The 15,080-nt window shown below is 41.0% G+C and overlaps 1 pseudogene; it reads left to right on the forward strand.

The window, feature by feature from the left end:
* Positions 1-13,805: 13,805 nt before the first annotated feature.
* Positions 13,806-14,358, forward strand: LOC129068845 (60S ribosomal protein L17-like; annotated as a pseudogene).
* The last annotated feature ends 722 nt before the right edge of the window (positions 14,359-15,080 follow it).

A 15,080-nucleotide genomic window follows, 5' to 3' on the forward strand; every position in this document is an offset into this window, starting at 1 on the left:
TCTCCCTTTGTGGCCGGTTCTGAAAGGGCTGATGCCTGGCTAGGCCTGATGCCCTCCCCTTCCTTCACTGTGTTCATGGGTGAACTTGCGTGCTTTTCAGCGTTCTGCAGAGCGGTATAATTTAGGTCTTAGGATGGAATTTTTAGATTTGAACCGAGAAAATGAAAAGTTACTAAACATTTCTGGAGTTGACATATGGCCTAAACTTTAACACGGGCACATATTCACAATGTAGAGTCACTGCCAACCATTGAACTGCTTCAGTCAGGCATAATGATATTTTTGAGCATGTAAAATGATCATTTCCAACTTACATTTTATATGTCTTGCCATCGAGCTACTTATTTGGTAACAAGACAGGTAGGGCTATGAGAGATAAGGCCGCTGCAGGTGCGGTGAGGATCTTGTCTTTTCTTTGGAGAATTTCTTGGGCTTTGATAATACTTCATGTGTGCTATCTGAAAGAAGGAATTCTAATTATGTGGAACAGAGGGTAAATATGCCTCAATTAAACTCAATTAAAGAAACAGAGCTGATAACATTGACTTTATTATTTGGCAAAATCCTATAGGGAATCAAAACTATTAGGCAAAACTGCCTTGATGGTGTCATAAGCAAGTCGAAGAAGCCACTCAAAGGCTTAGTTGGCTCCTAAAACAATTTAAACACATTATATTCTCTAAGGAGGCAGCTGTTATCAGGGGTGCGGGACAGGCTCATGACAGATGTAAGGGCATCGTGTCCATTGTGTGGCTCCATGTTAGAGCAGAATGGGCAGAGCAAGCAATTGTGAATGAAGCCAAGAGTAAGTTCGTGTCTGTCTGAACTGGAGACGGATCTAAGGCTTTTTGTGGATGGCATGGGAGTGTCTGTAGGTTTATATCAGCCAGGGGCTCTTACCTCCGGATGTAGACACAAAGCACTGCTTCAGGAAGCCAGGGGATCTGGGTAAAATTTGACATAGATAGATGTGTGCCTTAACTTTCACCAGATTCTTGAAGGATATAAATCAAGATTTCGAAGTTTCAAAGCCCAGATTCCCTAAGGATTAACTCAGAGATATTTAACTGGGTGTTGTTACATACTCTCAAAGTTTTTTCGAGTGAAAATTGTACCCTGACATGTTTGGGAGAGTTGGTAGACTGAGTAAAGGACAAAGGAAAAATCAGGACTGAAAAAGAGAGGGGTAAGGGTAATTTTACTTTAAATTTTTAAAAGTTTTAAAAATTTATTGATTTTAGAGAGAGAAAAGAAGTGGAGGATAAAGAGAGGAGAGAGGGGGGAGAGAGAGAGAGAGAAAGAGAGAGAGAGAGAGAGAGAGAGAGAGATCGACTTGTTGAACTACCTGGCCAGGGTAGGGTGACAGTAATTAAAAAGGAAAACACTTGTAGTTAATCTGAGAACAAAAAAATCTTACCTGTACTTTTTTTGGGGGGGGGGTAATTATCTAACAAGTAGTAGGGAGCTCAGGCCGGGGATTTGTAATCTGAGACGGCGAACTAGGGTATTAAAACAGCTTCAGTTGTTGGTGAATTCTCCAGAAGGCCTCGAGTGCTCTGCGGAGGTGTGCGCAGGGCAGCCTGCCTCTCTCCCCACGGCCAGCCGTCGGCCCCTCCACCACACTCAGCCGGGTTCAGCCTCATTTCCCTCAGGATTTCTCGCAGGTCAAGTGAACAAAATGCCCAGGGAAGGTTACACGGCTGAAAAAGCACACCAAATCTTTCCTGGGTGATGGGCTTTGGCCTTTGCCAAATGATTAAATTGAATCAGTTCTACTTGTATACTTATTGCAGGATAGGGATCACTTTATCACTTTGAAATTATGGATAAGGAGTTTGAGACACATATCAAACTCTGTTAGCTTAGAAACAATTGAATTATCGTTTCCTTAAACTGCATTTTACACAATAAGCGTTATTCAAGAACATGTGTTTTATTATTGGTTAGTACACAAGGCAATTTCATATTATTAGGGAAATTGCCAAGAATGACTAAAGGCTATTTAATGATTAATTGACCCATAAGACTTCTTTTCCTCAATTATGCCCAGGGGGCTGATTCCAGACTATCATTATTTCTTTAATCTGTTTTAAAACATTATTGGCAACACCCATGTAAAGAGAGGGAAGGGTATAAAAATATATTTTGTAAGTATAAAAATTCTATTTTTAATGAGCAGCAGTCTGGCTTATACCTCAAGCCTCTCGTAGCACCCTGCCTCAGGACATTGGCACATGCTCTTCTGTCTGCCTGGAAGTCTCTTTCCCTGGGCCTTCACATTAGGGTTCTTGCACCTTTTCCTTAAAGATACTTTCTCTGGTCACACTAGAAAATATTAATCTAAGTTCTCTAAAGTTTAATAGGATCTAAAGTATTACATTTGTCTCTCTATTCGGCTTTATTTTTTTCTTCAGGACACTTATTCCTTATATCCCATATCTATTATTTTCATCCGTGTTCTCCAATGGAGGAATGGGAGGAAGTTCCATGAGGGAAGCTTCACTATTGAATCTCTTGTTTCTAGAATGGTGCCCAGAAAACCAAAGCTCTCCACTGAGCATGTGTTGGAAGAACGAACATATGGATCTTTAGCTAAATATTTTGAAATAGTGTCTTTAGGTGGAGTGTATAGTTGTCTTTCAGCTGTCTAAGTGGTGCCAGCCTCTTTGACTACGCTGAATATCTTGCCTGATTCTAGGAGCAGCTTCTAAGAAGACAGATTTCATATTTAGCAATTACTAATAGGAACAGCTAAATATTAATAACATATTCTGACTTGTCATATTTACCACTTAATAAAATATATAACTGGTCACTTCTAAATCTATACAATAGTTTAAGCTTTAAACTTTTGGTGCTTAAATTGTCTGTTTTATTATTTTGCATAGAGATGTGGCATCCTGAGATTGAAGATCAAAAGTCTGAATTATCCATTTATGTTTTTTCCTCACATTATTCCAAAGTCAAGATAAAATCTGCACAGAGTAATTGCAACAATAAGGAAGAAATTCAGATCCATACAAAATGTGAGGAAAAAGATGATATGAATGTCTAAATATGAAAGTTAATGTAATTGTTTGTTATTTCCACTTTTTGATTCCAGAAACTCAGCAGCTAAATTTGAGATTCGAGGTTAATCAACTCAACTCAGGTGCTTAAAAGCAATATTCCATTGCTTAAAAGCAATGTATCCTTCAGGTGGCCTGTTTCATTTTTATTCTAAAATATCACATTTGACATTCTCTGATAATCTTTAAATTACTTCAGGAGACATACTTAAAAAGCACAGGGCACAGAGTCAATTAAAAATAAACCGTGAGCTTCATTTTAGAAGAGCTTCATATGTAACTCTGTAGTACATATTTTAATATTCCTGGTGATAAACTATACACCAAGTTATGATCATTTCAATGTAGAAAATAAACCAATAGCCATAAAATATACAGTCAAAATCATTTAAAAGCTATTTTTAACCTAAGAATCTTAAATTTGAACAGAGTTTTTTTTTAATCATTAACCTTTGTCCTTCTTTTTGATGAAATGGGGTAAAAGTTGAAAAAAATAATTGAGGAAGCAGTTAAAAATGACTTAGTTGCACTGATCCAAATGGTCTTAGCCTGCTATCAAGGTTCGCTGCTGAAATTTTTTCTATTACCTGTCATCAGGAAGAGGGGAAGTTCAGTCTCTATAAATTACATTGCAGAGCAATTGCAATGGAAAAATGGCAGCCATTATTTTATCAAATTACTTTTTATCTTCAAGACTGCTCTCCTTGCTGCCATGGTGTTGTAAATGAGGTGGTAATGTTTGAAAAAGGGCGTTATTACTTAGTTTTAATCTCTACTTCTACTGCTGACAAAATAACTTTGTCTTTTAAGTAAATCCCGTAAGACCCCGTTGAGTACTTTGTGCTCTGGGCCACTGCGCTTGTTTGGTGTTAATACATTCTCAGGATTAAAATAAATTTAAAGAAATGTTTCACTTAATTAGTATTATGGGACTATGAGTTAGCCAAGAAGTGTTATTAACTTGAAGAATAGTTAATTTGATGGAGAGTACCTAAATCCCTTGATATTCCATCTTGCAACTGAACTTTCTTCATTGAGTTAAAATTGTAACCTCTGGCATAGACTTTGGTGTTTCAGTGTTTTTTATAAATATAAGGTCTGTCCAGAAAAAGTCCAAATCTTGTTAATATAATGAGAATGGTTTGTGCAATACTAATCTAACCTGTCAGCCCAGGTGAGTGGACTGGAATGTGCTCGTGTGAACAATGACTTCACTGTACTAGTCAGTGGGGGCAGTAGATGCCATTGAGTGAGCATGTGTACTGTGTGGTCATTGCATTCAAAATGACTGAGGGAGTAGAACAATGAATCGGCATCAAATTTTGCATTAAACTTGAACATTCCTCCATGAAAACTATTCAGATGATTCAGAAGGCTGCAGCTATGAGCAACTGGTGACTGGCAGCTTAATCACGTCAACATTCCTGCTCATGCATTATGTCTCATGCAGGGTGTTTTGGTGAACCATCAAATCACCCAGGTGACTTAGTCCCCTACAGCCCAAATTTGGTGCCCTGTGACTTCTGGCTTTTCCCAAAACTAAAATCACCTTTGATATGGAAGGGATTTCAGACTGTTGATGAGATTCAGGAAAACACTATGGGACAACTGATGGCAATTGGGAGAGCTTTGTGAGATTCCAAGGTGCCTCCTTTGAAGGGGACTGAGGTGTCTTTGTCCTATGTACAATGCTTCTTGTATCTGGTATCTTCGTCAATAAATGTCTCTGTTTCTCATAGTACATGGCTGGATACTTTCTGGACAGACCTCGTATTATTTGGCTATAGATGAGGGTGTGGTTTGGGTAGGGAAGAAACCCGAATACTTGTTCAGGGTGTATGATGTGTTAGATTTTTTTAAAAAATCTTGTTCAATGATCACAATGCAGTACCTCATACAATAGATATCCAGTACCTATAGGTATTATTATACACATTTTTATAGAAAAACATATTTTCACTAAATTATACAGCTTCAAGGAAGCTGACTCAAGACTTTCTGAATCTAAAGCTGCATATTTGGTAAAGCTACTACCCCATATTTTTCACACATATTTATATGTGAGGGAAAGGCATAGACAACTGTGTTTATTTAGCATGAAGACAAGAAGAACGGACATGTCTTCAAGAAGGTGTCATGTTTAGGAGGCAACATGATGCATGGCAATTGCTCTGAAATGGGAGTTTAGGAACTCAAGCCCTTCTTTTGGCACTGAACAACTATTTGGGTGAACAAATAATTTAACTAAAAAGAGATCTCATTTCTTCTCTGCAAAAATAGGGTGTTCGTTTTAGTATTTCTCTTCAATGCTGGGATTATTTTGATTTTGTGAGTTGAAAGACTATTATTGCCTTAACTGTACTTCGGATGAATAAAGAAAGTGACTTAGAATGAATGTGTGAAAGGGACAAAGGGAACTCTTGCTTCTTAAAGACAAGGTTGTAATTGGAGGCTGTGGAAACACCTTCTTTAGGATTTTTAAAAATTTGAAGGACCCACCTTATTGGAGTGTTTTGAAAGTGAAAAATCACACATCAAGAACTTGTCATTTATTCACCAAAATACACTTCTGAGTCCTTTCTGTGTGCAAAGCACCACAGAAATGTATAATACGTAACTACTACCTTCCAGGAGATGCTGATCCAGTGCGGGAAATGGACGTATAAGCACTAACAGAATATAATATTTATACAATGATAGATCTAATGCTATTGAAGGGGTCAATGGAACAGTTTTGAAACCCAGCAGAAATTCAGAGTAGTTCTTTCTGTTTACTTGCTTAAGGCACATGAGAGGCATCACATAATCTAAAATAATATTCTAGATAGTTCCTTTATCTGTCACCCATTTCCTCAGAATCCCAACTCTGTGTCTCTCACTTTTCCAAGTAGCTTCACATCACACCCCTACACAACTTGTGTCCTTTTTCTTCTTTTCTTCTCACTCTCTATGTCTTGATTTTGTAAAATCCAGAAGCAGTAGTCTGGCAAGAGAAAATCAATCTCTGAGGGTAGATAAGGGAAAGACACTAAGCCCACAAAGTCAGAATTATCCTACAATAAACTGATAGTTACAGTGTGCTTTCCTTTCCTTTTCTCTGGCACAGAACTTCTTGGGGGAAATATGTGTTGTGTAGTTTGTGGAGCTTACACTACCCCCAACTAGCCACAGAGATAGAGGGGTCCAGACCTGGCTATCGGACTCCCTCATTCTTCTGGCCAAAAAGATGGGTTCAAGGACATGCACGTGTCCAAAGCTGGGTCAAACAGAGGTGCCCCGGGAGGCTGAGCCTATGGACACTTTCTTCCTTTGTGTATCACAAGCTGGGTGGGTCACAGCGTGGATTTGCCAGCTTTCACTTCCCTGCATTTCTGTGGTTGGATGCAGCAGGCTGTCTGCACAATGAAGCTGATTGCAAAGCAGCACAGATGTGGAAAAGGGGGCCTAGCTCTATCTGAGGCTGATGCACCCCTGAATTTGTCAGAACTAATAAATCCAGCATGGTTGGACCAGTGATAAGGGCTGAGAGCTTGCAAATGAGGATAGAGACAGGTGGAGGTCAGGTCATGGAGCTTTGTAGGCCATGGTGAGGGTGATTTTGTTTTAAATGTGATCAGAAGCTACTGGAGCGTTTGGATGTGGGAGTGGGATGAGGTGGTTTATACTTTGGAAAGCTCACTGTGATTTGTTCCTCTTGTTAGTTTATGATAGATTGAGCTTACAGGAGACTTTAGCTTGGTTGGTGAGAGATTTAAGCTGTGTACCAAAGTTGTGATCTGAAGGACAGGAAGGACTTACTCAGGCATCAAGTAGTCATCGCGTTGTGTGTAGCGTCATTAGTAAGTCCAGAGGTGAGAGAACTGTGTCTTATTCGAAGATCTGGAGAATGTTCACGTGGGCTGCAAGCCAGAGTACCAGCTGGGACGTGAAAGAGGGGGCTGAAGGTGCAGAGTGGCGGGGAGCAGCTTAGATGGTATCCCAGTGCAGTGGGGTGTTTTGACAGAGTTCAAGGAAGGGAATGTCAGAGCAGGTCTGTGCTTTGAGTGGTTTACCAAGGGTGTTGGAGAGGGATTGGAGGCAGCAGACCAGGGAGAGGGGTGCAGAAGTAACCCAAGCGGAGGGATGGCGGCCTGAGTTATGGCCAGGCACTGTCCGAACACTTCCGGGAGCCGTCCTCCATTCACTCGGACCGCTACGATTGTTGACCAGGTCTTGCTTACCTGCAGTTGACCCACCACCTTGGAACTTCCACCAATTTCTCTTAGATTTTTCTCATGTCACATGGGACAAATTTAATTCAGCTTCCACATGGCAAGCCTTCATATTTTTCAAGGCAAGATCAGTGTCTTCTCTTTTTAGATTTCTTTCCATCATGGGGGAGTCTTTTCTTAGGGGTAAATGTCCCAGATTTCTTCAGCTCATGTGAGCTGAATATTCCCCCTGCGACATAACTTTGTTCCTTCTCAATATTCTGTTCATTTTTATCTTGATTGATGTTGTGGGTCACTTTTACCAACATAGTAGAGTGAGCAATTATTTCTTCCTTCTTTCTGATTATTATAGTTTACAAATAATAACTGATGTTCCCAAGGACTTTTCCAGCGCTTGTACAACACTGAGTTTGCTCAACCAAAACCCTAATTTGTTTTTCAGTTATGTTCCCATTAAGCCATATTCCCCTCCTTTTGCATGTTTGATTTCTTCATTTCAAATGATTACATTTCGGTCTATTTTTACATTCATTTGTGAATCTCATTCTGGCACCAAACATATTAACTCTTGCCTCCAGTTTCCTGATTATCTACAGTACTGCCCGTGCCGGAATAGTTTTTTCAGCTGTTTGGTGGCTACCTTGTATTTTAAAAATGTAGTTGATGAAGGTGGCGTTGATTTGCAGAACCATACAGGTTTCAAGTGTACAACTCAATAAAACGCCCCCTGCAGGTTGCGTCATCATCCCAAACAAAGCCTCTTTCGATCCTCCACCTCCACCCCCCCACCCGCTTCCCTCTGGCTATCACCACACCGTTGCCCATATCTGTGTGTGATGTAGATGCGTATTTTTGGCTGATCGCCTCACCTTCTCTTACCGGGTCCCCTTCCCCACCCCTCATAGCTGTCCGTCTGCTCCAGGTACCCCTGCCTCCATTTCTATTTTGTTCCTCAGTTTATTTTGGTCATTAGATTCCACATGTAAGTGAGATCGTGTGGTGTTTAGATCTTCTGCTCAACTAAGGCCACCAAGGAGGATTCTCATCAGTGTCCGCTTTTTCTGCCACCCCCCCGTCACCTCCCACACCCTCCCCTTAAAATAAAAACCTCTGTGTTGTAGGCCACATAGTATATGTCTCTTGTGTATATGTGCTAATGAGTTTAATTAAGTAAATATATCTCAGGTAATGGTTTAGCTTGTTAAAATGTACTTTCCTTTCATAAGATTTTTAAGAGGCTCAATTATTAATGCTATAAGAATCTATATTAAAGAAAAGCTGTTGGGAAGTAGACTTTTAACAAGGAGAGATGTTGGTCCATATTTAAGTTATAGTCACACGTTGCTCTGATCCTGGTCTCTATGTCTTCCCTCTCCGACCTGGGAGCTGGATTCATGCATTTATTCAGACATTTAGTAAATAAATATTTGAGTGTCTGGCACTGGTTATTTATAAATCACAAAGGTCCCATCCTCATGAAGTTCCCATTCCAGTGGATGAGACAGGCTATGAGAAGGTAAATGTTATGTCAGGGGATAATACATGCAATGGTTGGAAAAAAACCAACAACAGCAATAACAGACACAGTTAAGGACGAAAGGAGTTCTGCAGGCAGGTCTTCCTATTCTATATGGGGTCATCAGGGAAGACCTCTGTATGGTAGATGGAGTGACCTAAAGGACGTGAAGGAGCAAGCTGCACAGATAACACCAGGAAGGGGTTCAGGGAATAAATGGCCACGTGTGCAAAGGAGCCGAGCTTGAGGCGTGCTCGGGGTGTTTGAGGCTGCTGCAGGCAAAGCCCAACACAGCCAGCAAAGGAAGAATAAAAGGAGATGCGCCGGACAGGCGGGGAGGGGGGTGGGATGGACGGTCTTCTAATCCGTGGTTGTCAACCCCTATCAGCTGGAGTGTTCGTTAAAGCGGGTTTCTGGGCTCTGCGCCCAGAGTGTAAGATTCAGTAGGTCTGGGGCGGAACCGAAGTATTTGCATTGCTCACAAATTCTTAGAGGGTGTTGATGCTGCGTTGTAGGGCGCTGTAAGTCATGGTAAATGCTTGGGCTTTTATTGACCGATATGAAGACCAGCAGATGAGAAAGAGTGGAGAGGAGGCATAGCATTTTTAAAGCATGAGCCTGGCTGTGGGAAACAAATAGGTGCAGAGGATAAGGATGGAAGCGGGGCGTCCAAAAAGGAGGGCTTTGCAATAATCAGGTTAGAAAAGACGATAACTTTGTCCAGGGTGTTAGCCATAAAAATGGGGAAAAAGTGATCGAATTCTGGATGCAATTTTAAGGAAAACCCACTTCCTATTTTGCATTGCTTGGAGAATATAAGCAAGTAATGGCACAAAGATGCTATCTTTGCTCTATTGTCTCAGGGGCCTGGCCCATATTCAGTCTCTACTATATGACTCAAGTTGAAACCTTTAATCTAGCGTATATTTTGTGTGCACTAATATACATGGGCACAATGTGTTAAGAATAATTGACCCCTCTGATAGGTTGCCAGTATGTGCCTTTAAAATGCCAGGCATAGGCTCTAGATTTTATTTTGTTTGACCTTTGTTTTATTGACCTAAAGTATGTCATATTATGAGACTATCACTGTCAACTTTGGATTTCATTAAATCACTCATGTGTAATAGAAGACATTGACAAAGAGTAATTATGCTCGGTGCCTTTTATAGGATTCCTAGGAAATGTCATTATGAGGATGTCGTTTTGTTACATGGGATTTATAAAAACTGCTAAACATTTATAGAGATGACAGCTCCCTCACACTGGAGACTTACTTTTAGCTCCATACCTGCGAACCCTGGTGCTTTTGCTCCACGGAAATTCATTTCTGTAATGCCCTGTGCTCTCAGCTTTTATTATTTTTTTTTAATCCCAATGTCCCGGTGAGACAATGTCAGCTTGTTTGGTGCCAATTCATCTGCACATTGAATGACAGCTTTTGCTCTCTCTGAATGGTAGGATTGGGTGACAGGTCACTGTGTCTGGCTGTGCCACCACCTGAAATGCTTCGTGTGTTTTCAAACCACGCGTTATTAGAGCTGAAGGAACGTTGGAAATCACCGTGTCTGTCCTCTCATCTTACAGATGTGGAAAATGAGAGCAGAATAGCTAAGGAAACAGTCTTTCTTTTTTAAAGCCTTATTAGAGACAAGAAGGTGTACATTTAAAAAGCCATTATCTGAGGTGGACGAGGGAACGCTTTCACAAGAAGTCTTGTCAAAATACAATGGCAGTCATTCTGGGGTCAGAGTCCTGGTGCTAAAAATGCAGATGGTGAAATTATCTTCAAGGGCAGCAGCACGAGGGCAGCTAAGCAACGTTGTGTCTCTCGCAGGTGGACATGCGTCCCTCTCAACTCCAACCACAGGCCTATTAAAGGGAGAAGAAAGCTGGGCCCTGTTTCCCCTTGGAGGACGAATCATTCTTTTAGCGACTCAGGATTATTTTTTAAGGGCTGTACTATTAATAACAGTTAATAAAACTCCAGGGGATAAAAGCCAGTTCGGTAACTGACTGATGCAAGGGGGAGAGCAGTGTGTACCAACGCGTCCCCCTGGGGGGATGTTGGCCTTGAATGCATATCATGCCTTAGAGCAGTTCACACGTGGCCCCTCTTGGGCCACCAGTCCAGCACCGCTTTCGTTTTCTCAGATATTTCTGAGCTGTGAGAGGTAGCTAGCTGCCGAAAAGGAAACCCAGGGTCCGTTCCTAGAACAGGTGAGAATTGATTCTGGGAGGGAAAACAGCAGATATCTGTCACAAGCGGAGAGGGAGGAGGGCAAAGGCGCGGAATGTGATAATTGTGTAGCAGGGAGAAAGGGGCAGGTCTCGGATGAGGCTCCCAGGTGTTTGGCGACCTGGTAGATGATTGTATCGTAACTTGGATAAACTGGAGTGCGGAAAAGAGGAGTCAATTTGAGAGGATGGATGAGAAAATTTGGGCTTTGGTTGTGAGTTTAAAGTGTTTATGAGGCAACTTAATAGCATTTTGCAGCAAAGCCAACCATCTAGACTCATAGCTTAGGGAGGAATCTGGGTTAGAAAGGTCAACAGGGTGCACGTAAGAGGAAGTTGAATCTATCGGCCTGGCTTAGAATTCCCAAAGAGAACATGACTTAGAGAAGGCCGGGGTGCAGTCAAGAACTGGGGCCACAGCTGCTGAAGAGAGTGTGACCAGGAAGTTGGCTGTCGAATCCCTTTTTTCAGGGGAGATGATAACATTCATTATACGAACTTGAAAGAGGAACATTGAATAGGAGCAAAGGTGAAGGTAATGGCAATTGAACAGGTGGGGAGATGACGAGGGTCTCCATGGGTACCAGTGTCTCTCTGGCTTAGACCCGGAAGTAGTGTGAGTGATGTAGAAGCTAACCTGTGCAATGCAGGTGCCATGATTTTGAAGTATCATCGCCAAAAGGTCTCGGAGAGGTCAGTGTGGTCTGATGGTGTGGGAATCAAAGGAGGGATGTTTTTTCACATGTGGGTAAAGTGTTTAATTTAGAAAAGCCCACGAGAAGGCAAGGAAATGCATGTGCCACCAGCTTTCCTTGAGGTATGTAGGTCATTCAGAAGAGCCGTAAGAAAAGCGCTTTCCTGAGAGAATACTTGTGTTTGTCTGTACACCCAGCAATGGAAAGAGCACCCTGTGAAGCAACCCAGGGGACAGAGGAGTGTTTGTGATGGGACTGGGGGCTCCCCGAGGGGAAAGAGTTCAGGGAGGGGTCAGCCCTGGGCTAATGAGAGGGAGACGGTGGAGGGTGGAGGTGGTCTGGGACGTGGCGGTAGGTGGACAACTGTGTAAAGGTGAGCGTACAGCAGAGGAAAGATGACCGGAGAGGTGTAAGATAACACCTCTACTTCGTGGAGTCAGGGAGAAAGAGTACACGTGTACATAAGGACATTCACAGCGCCGTTCAAGAACCCGTTCAGAACTGTGCCAAGGTGTTTTGCATATAACATGAGCAGAGTTCACCGGAGAACTGTTCGAAGGACAACATGCTGAGAAGTGGCAATGGAGAGATCTTGGCTGGATTGGGGAATAAATCAATTAGGTTAATGCATATGCAGTCCTGAAAATGGCAAAGTGTAAGGTGGTGTTACTAAGGGTATGATCTAGAACATTCTCCAAGCTTTGACTTTTCCTTTCACAAACTCGCTGCATCAGGAAGTGCTTTTGAAATTTGGGTGCCTAGGCCCCTACCCTCAATTTTCTAGCTCAGGCTCTCTGAGAGTAAGCCCTGGGGATAGCTCTGTGTTTTTCATAGCTCTCTTTCTGCAATACACTGTTAATTTGTATTTTAATAATATACATCAGCTTAATTATTGTTCAACTTACATAGAAATAAACATGTACATGAATAGCAAAAATTAAAAAGACCACAAGGAATGTCTCATGACCAAAGTTAAGAAACAGTGGACGATTGATTGGAAAATCATAGAAGGTCTTAATGTCAGAATTTTATTTTGAAGCCAATGGAATACCATGGAGTTATTTTGAGCAGATAATGATGGATATATTTTAAGAGAATTATTACGGTTTTTGTAAATGATATTCACTAATACATTTCCAGTGACTCAGACATTTTCTATTCATGTATTAAGAATTAATATATTTAGAATATCATGCTTTTAAATGAGGCTTACTCAAACTGTAGAAATGAGAACTCTAATCTGTAATCTTCTAAGAATTATCTTTGTCTGATGTAGAGAAATCTGACGTATATCATTATTATTTGAATGTGCACAACTATATTTATATGAATAAGAAAATCAATTTGATTGGAAAGTCATCAGTTGTTGCTGTATTATTAATTTCCAGTTTCTCTAGTGATTTGAAAGTTACTGATTTTTAAGTTCAGGAATAAAATTTATATACCAGTGATTTTTATACTGAAAATATGATCTTTAGCTTTGCTCTCTGAACTAATGACCCCCTGCAGGTTGGTGAAGGAATAAAAAAATCATAATTTGGTGAATCAAAAATAGTTGATTTTTTTTCAATCTTGGGCACACTGACGATTCATTTCATGATTTGCTAAACTTGTACATCCTTTTTATCTTTTTATAAAGCAAAAATTGTACGCCACCTTTTCAAACATTCCCTTACATCTGGATATGTCTCTGAAGCCCCTTTTAAGAACATATAGTTCTGATCAAGAACTCGATTTCCCCCCGAAAAGCTCCTTCTGTATCTGATTTTGGGTGACGTAATGATGATTACCTGTGAGCCTATTTAGATACAGTGAAATGGCCTCAAAACTTTGAAGTTCTGAGATTTAAAGGAAAGACGAAATCCAAATATGTAGATGCTGTTTTCCTATGGAAATAATATTCTTAATAAGAAATAGTTCCTTTGTTGGCACACTTTTGGTCTTTTAGAAAAAAGGAAGGGGCACTGGGAAGACAGGCTCCCTACGTTTTCTTATAACTCTACTACGATACTGATGAAATCTCCCAGTAGCCTCCGCTCTTCCTCTTCCCAAAAGCCACCAGAGGTGACCTCTGAAGATGGTTCGCTGTTCACTTCACCCAGAAAATCCCACAAAATCATGCAAATCAAGAGGTTCAAATCTTCATGTTCCCTTCAAGAACACCCGTGAAACTGCCCAGGCTGTTAAGGGTACGCATATTCAAAAAGCCAGCAAGTATCTGAAAGATGTCACTTTAAAGAAGCAAGGTGTCCCATTCTGTCAGTACAATGGTGGAGTTGGTAGGTGTGCCCAGGTCAAACAGTGGGGCTGGACACAGGGTCGGTGGCCCCAAAAGAGTGCTGAGTTTTTGCTGCACATGCTTAAAAACGCAGAGAGTGATGCTGAACTTAAGGGTTTAGATGTGGATTCTCTGGTCATTGAGCACACCCAGGTGAACAAAGCTCCCAAGGTGCAACGTGGAACTCAGGGCTCATGGGCGGATCAGCCCACACATGAGCTCTCCCTGCCACGTTGAGATGGTCCTCACTGAAAAACAACAGACTCTTCCTGAACCAGAAGAGGAAGTTGCACAGAGAAAAAAGATATCCCAGAAGAAACTGAAGAAACAAAAGCTTATGGCCTGGGAGTAAACTCAGCATAAAATAAATACTAATAAAAGTTAAAAAAAAAAAAAGATACACTATTAAGTAAGTAGGGACCAAAACATCTAGGATTTTAAAGAATAATTAATACATTATTTTAATTAATAATTGAATAGATTAATACATTAATTTAATAATTAATAAACACATCGTTTTAACTATTTTAATTAATAAATTTTAAAGAATAGTTAGTTTGAGGGTTTTATTTATTTCTTTGTAAGAAGTTATCTTCATTTCATTCGTGAGTTCCACTTTTTTGGTAAGCAGTTTTCTTTATATTTCATTATTTCTGATGATTAAAGCTGTATGTTTTCGTGGTAAAATTTAAGTGCTACAGAAAAGGGGTAGTGGAAATTACTCATCACCTCTCTCCACTGAAACCCGACCACTGTGAATGTTTCTGCTACGTCCTTCCCGACTCCTTCCCGCACGTGCCCGGGTGTCGCTGAGACTGCGCCCCGCACTCGGTGGGTGTCTCGGCGCCCCTGCCCCTCTGCGGAGCCGCTTCTCTCGGGCTCCTGCAGCCGTCCTTGGCTTTCGCGCCTCTCTCTCACCTTTCAGTCACACTCTCGGCATCTTTACATTCTCCATGTACGTATCCATATGTATAAATTGTGTGGCTGCGTATGTATGCATGAGTGTGTATATGCATATTTATGTCAAAATAAGACCGTTAGACACATGCTATCTTGTAATTAACAAAAAAACCT

This window comes from Pteronotus mesoamericanus, unplaced genomic scaffold (assembly GCF_021234165.1).
Source record: "Pteronotus mesoamericanus isolate MK-2021 breed Mesoamerican mustached bat unplaced genomic scaffold, CSHL_Meso_final contig_220, whole genome shotgun sequence".
NCBI classification, from domain to species: Eukaryota; Metazoa; Chordata; class Mammalia; order Chiroptera; family Mormoopidae; genus Pteronotus; species Pteronotus mesoamericanus.